We start from the raw sequence: 5685 nt of genomic DNA on the forward strand, positions 1-5685 counted from the left end.
TGGAGGGTCAATGGCCCTCCCCCGAGTCCTGGGGAAGGGGTCTAGTGACCCCCTCCCTACGCTTAGAATTAATGATTTGAATCTGTCATGTTTATTATGGTTAACTGTATTCTTAATTCTCCCCCACCCTTTCCAGGGATGGGGGAATCATTATTGCCCAAACTGACCATTGTATATGTATTATTTATGCTTTTATGTTATGATTATTTATTCCTATCCATGTAATTATTGTTTGTTGTATATAACTGCAGTATCTCTTAACCCTTCAATAAAGTGACAACTGAAAGTAGATGTTGATCATTATCTAGTGAAAGCTAGAGAAGCGTAGCTTCTCTATAGTAAGGTGTCCACGTCTGTCACACTGCCGTAATCTAATTGAACTCCGGTGTCTGCCATTGATCCTCGGCGGATACCACAACTTTGGTGACAGCTGTGTGAGATTACGGCGAACCACAAGTGTAGAGCAGACGCGCATCTGAGGCTAAGGTACTCCCAGCAGTGAATCTGGCAAAACTGACGCAAGCAACCTGAATTACCCACCCTGGACAGCAAAGTTTAACTCTGCATCCGGCAGTTGTGGAAGCAAAACAGCGAAATCTGACGAATAACCGCGAGCAGCGCTGATATCTAACGGAGAATTGAGCGCCAAAAGGGCTGAAACAGGCCTGCGGACCGGCTGAAACAAGCCAAATACGTGTAGACGGCTGAAAATAGGCCAACCTTACTGCAAGAAATAGCAGGATCCGAACCAGTGGCGCTAGCAGGACGGGACATTCCCTGCCGCCGATAGGCTGAAACATGCCACATAGCTGCAAGCTGCGAGCTAACATACGGGTGTAGTGCACCAGAACAGAGAAAAACTACGTCAACCCCGAGTATCCTGAGAAGCTACAACGCAGCCACCCATCTAGAAGACAGATATTATATCACATTTGCAGGGATTACCACCCTAATGTGATGGCCAAACAATAGATTTATGAGCAAAGCTTGGCAAACAAATTGTTGTGTTGTGATAAATCTAAGAATAGAACAGGCTTGGATTACTGTGTATTGTGATAACAGCTAAAAATAGAACAGAGTTGGTCAACAAATCTGTTATGCAATTGTGATAAGGACAGCAATAAAAGCTAGATGTAATATAATCAAAACAATCTCAAGCCCACAGCACAATAACAATACACCCCTTATTCCAAGGGAAGGGGAGGGGGCCCCTCTCCATTTGAAGACAAATACAATCAGGGTTATATAACAGATAAGCCTAAGATTAAGAAGCAGAGGCCCCATTACACCAGCACACAGTTACCCCCTCCCTCACAGTGGGAACGGACGGAGTTACCCCCGTCCCCTTACGCGCTTCCCCCTTCCTACCCACACTAGACTAAGTCCGTCTGTAGTGTGGAGCTAGCGATCGGATATACAGAGCGCCATTCACGGGTAGCGCAACAAAGTGCGGAAAACATCATAAATCCAACGGACGAAGCGGACCAATGAGGGAGCGAGCTGAGGGGTGAGAGCGCGTTTTTCCCGTGTGCGCGGATTTGACGGCGCGAACGCGCGTTACAAGGACAGAAGATTCCACGCACACACACACACACACACTTTCACACCAGAGCAGAGCTACTCCATAGCATCTAACAGGGGTATTTTTAGCAAATAAAGAATTGCAAGTTTCTTTCCTCCTAGCTCTAGTGTGATAAGGGAAAACCCAATCAGTTCCTGACAGCAGTTCAGACCCTCAACATCTATCTACCTCAACACCTAACTATTGATAAGTACAGCTAAGTTATATCTTTGCAACTAAAACTCCCAACCTAGTGATACAAACAGTGTTGGCTGTTAGGCTAGGAAGCCTCAAGTGACAACCCATTCATTGTAGACCTGTATAACTTTGTGCCCGCCGTTTCACCGTTGACCCAATGGACCAGCATCAAGTCCCAGGAGGTGACCAAGCCCCAGGATGGCTCCAGGATGACCCTCAGCCGGCCCCAGCCGAGTACCGCAAGCTGATGCTGAGCAATCTGCCGGAGTATAGAGGGCCGCCCAAGCAGTCCTGGTCGGCACATATCCGCCGACTGGAGATGTCATGGGCGGCTTACCGCGTGCCACCTCATGATTCCCTCAACCGCCGCAACGCCCTACTACTGTCATTGGTAGGGCAAGCGGCGGAAATGGCGTCCCATCTGTTTGGCGAGGCAGGCCAAGCCTTGACCTACGAACAGGTCAAGACCGAGTGTGAATTGTTATTTCGCCCTGCTTTTGAGTCCCAAACGCTTAAACAAGCGTTTAGGGACTACAAGCAACACTCGACAGAACCTATACAGGCGTACATATCAACAAAGTGCGCCTTGTATAGGGACGCCTTCAATCATGAGGATCTTGAATTGTTGGTGGACGAATTAAACCGTGGAATTCGTAACGCCAATGTAAAACGCCTCATGATGAACCATGAAATTGCGAGTGTACCTGAGTACACTCGCAAGGCCATGTTCACCGTGACCATGGTTACTAAGCAGCTGAAGGAAGGTGTGTGCTTAGTGGACTCGACCGACGGGCTGACTGGATCTGCCTGCATCCAGTTGCCCCAATATGACGAGTCGGAGCCAATGGAGATTGGCTCCTTGGCTCCGGGTCTCCACCAGATGGGGAAGGTCGCTCCAGATGACAAGGTCCCAGGCCGCTGCTACCGCTGCCAGGGGAGAGGCCACCGAGCTCGAGACTGCCCAACGCCTGTGGAAGTTAGCCTAGAGGAGAGGCGCACCCAGCCACGCCGTGACCGTTCTGCCAAGTGTGAGCGTTGCCACTATGACGGCCACACGGCGGCCGAGTGTAGAGCTGACTGGGCCCAGGTAGCCAGCCGCAGGCGCACCGCCGACAAAGGTGCCCCTCCAGGGAAGCCCAGCAGAGTGGCCCATATGGAAGGGAGCGCGCCCCCAGCACCACCACCGCAAGCAGCCGCCCCCAGAGCTGCGGACCGAGCCGATGGGATGCCGCAGTTCGGGACTGTCCCAGCTAGGATCAACGTACTGGGCGGCGCGGCTGAGCCCAACCGGGTTGGCCTAGGCTTCAGTCTTAACCATCTGGGGCCAGAGATGATACAGCCCAACAACATAGCCGAGCCAGAGGTGCTGAGGCCCCAGCCTTTCAGCCTCAACATGATGGAACCTGCCCGACTGAGCCTACCCAGCAAGAGTGGAGGGGAGCTGCCCAGCGTCCCTGAGACGGTGTATGGGGAGGCCCTGGCAGCCGCGGAACGAGAGAGGCAGGAGGTGCTAGCCAGCACCTCTGCATCGATGTATGGGACGCCACCCGGCGTCGCCACCTGGGATGATGGGGGGGTGCTATCCAGCGCCTCCCACCGTGTGCCTGGGGCGACAACCGTCGCCGCCACCGAGATACCTGGATCCTGGAACGAGCCAGCCTCCAACCTGATGTCTGGGGCGACAACCGTCGCCGCCACCGAGAGACCTGAGTCCTGGAACGAGCCAGCGGTCCCAGAGGAAGGGGTGACACCCGTCACCCCCAGCCAGCCAGCGCCACCAGCCTGCAGGGAGAGCCCAGCTACATGCCAGCCAGCGCCACCAGCCTGCAGGGAGAGTCCAGCTACATGCCATCCAGAGCCCTCTACCAGCCAAGGGAACCCAGCGGCTCACCATCAGGATAAGTTGAATTTGTTAAATGTATTGAATCCAAAACCTTGTAAACACCCAGCCTTGCCTGTGCCCCCTGCACTTGAGGCTGGGGAGATTGAAAATTGGGAAAATAAGGACTTGCCTGTGCCACATGCACCTGAGTTCCTAGGGCAGGGGAGGGCATTGAGCAAGGGCGAGCCTGTGCCACCTGCACTTCAGCCCCATGCCACTGGGCATGTCTTGGACCAGGGAAGGGAGCACTTAGGGCTAGGGGAGCCGACACCCAGGCAAGTGCCAGTCGCTTGCCAGTCTGTCATTGGGGAGGGTATCGGGGTGCCTCGGCCGCATACAGATAACGCTCAATGGAAATTTGTGTCTAGCCAGGAGCAGCCCAGCCGTGTCCAGCCCCAAGAAGCAGCCGTGACCAGAGCCGGAGATCCCCAGCCGCGTGCACGAGGAAGATGGTTACCTGGAAGCCTCTCCCATTGGTGGATGGTCCTGTGGGGCCTCCTGCTGGCAGCCGTGTGGCCTACAACCAGCTACGTCCTGGTGGGGTGGGACTGTGCCAACCCCACCCATGTCACGTCTTACAATAAAGAAAAGATGTGTGACACGGAGCCCCTACACCAGGAGGTGCCCCTGGGCCATGACATCCACGTCCTGCAGCAAGTCAAGGTGAGGGAAACCACTGGGTTCAGCTGTCAGCTCACCGTGTCCCAGTGGACATTCAGGTGTGGGGTATGGGGTCACCTCAAGGTGACCTCGGTCCCCACCCTCATGAGGCCAACCAAGATAGACCCAGAAGCGTGCCGAGACCTGGCCAGGAACCGAGTATACACGTTGCCAGGCAAGACCCAGCCACTGACGTTCCAGCTGAACCACCCCCTGTTCTTCACCATTGATATGGTGGGCGCCCTCGTCAACAGCCCCGAGGGGGTGGGTTGCGAGGGGGAGGACGTCCACTTTGAGGGCCAGCTCTACCGCAATGAATTAGTACTCCAGGAGCGGCGGCTGCTGGTCAAGGAGGAGACCTATGTGGTGGAGGATGGACGGGTGGAGTCCCAGTCTGACCACCTGACCCTCGATTGTCCCCATTCTGAGCTGTCCTGTATCACTGGGGAAGCAACCTACGTGTGGGACCACCTGGGAAGAGATTGCCCCTTGAGGCTGATCCGCAGCCTCCAGCCCAGCCTGGTGAGGGATGCATATCTGGTTGACCATCAGGCCCAGTTTTTCATCAACATGACCAGCCCCACCTCAATTGTGAACTGCGACTTCGAGGCCCATGCCACCAACCATCCAGCGTTGTTTGTGGCAGCTGACCCAGCCGCGGCTGCGCTGCCCCGAGTGTCGGCCAGGGATGTTGACGTTCCCCTTCAAGCACAGATCCATGCAGGTTATATTGGATTTACCCTGGAAACACGCATGAGCAGCACTGCAGCAGAAGAAGTAGCGGCCAACTGCTGGAAGCTCCAGCAACTAGATCCGGCCCACCCGGTGCGTGTCCAGGGGAGCACGTTCTCGGTACTGAGGGGAGACATCCTGCTGCAGCTGACCTGCCAAAGGCACAAGTATGTTGTCCGCGAACACAAGGAGTGTTGGGACAAAGTGCCAGTGGAGCCCACAGGTTTTGTAGACGCTGTGACGCGGGTATACAGTGAGCACGCCACCAAGATTCCCTGTTCCTCCACCTACCCCCTGACTGTGCACGCGGAGGAAGGCTGGATAGAGTTAACCCCTGCTCCCAAGAAGAGGCCACCCCCGCTGGATACGCCTAAGCAGTTGTTGACAGACCCCTTAGATGACTTCAGTTCAGGTGGTTTGTATTCACAGGCTGAGTTGAACGACTGGCAACAACTGCTGGCGTTCCCAGCATACAAGAGTGCCATGCTGACCGGCCTATCCTATGGCTCCTGCGTTCAGCAAGGCAGCTGTTCGGCCACAGGAGACCATGGGATAGTGTCCTACAACATTGACCGACTGGCGGAGGAAGGAGAGGCAGCCCTGGATGTCTGGGCAGGATTTAGACAAGCCATCCACGAGTGGGGAGATGGCG

This window comes from Acartia tonsa, chromosome 2 (assembly GCF_053477335.1).
Source record: "Acartia tonsa isolate MP-2025a chromosome 2, ASM5347733v1, whole genome shotgun sequence".
NCBI classification, from domain to species: Eukaryota; Metazoa; Arthropoda; class Copepoda; order Calanoida; family Acartiidae; genus Acartia; species Acartia tonsa.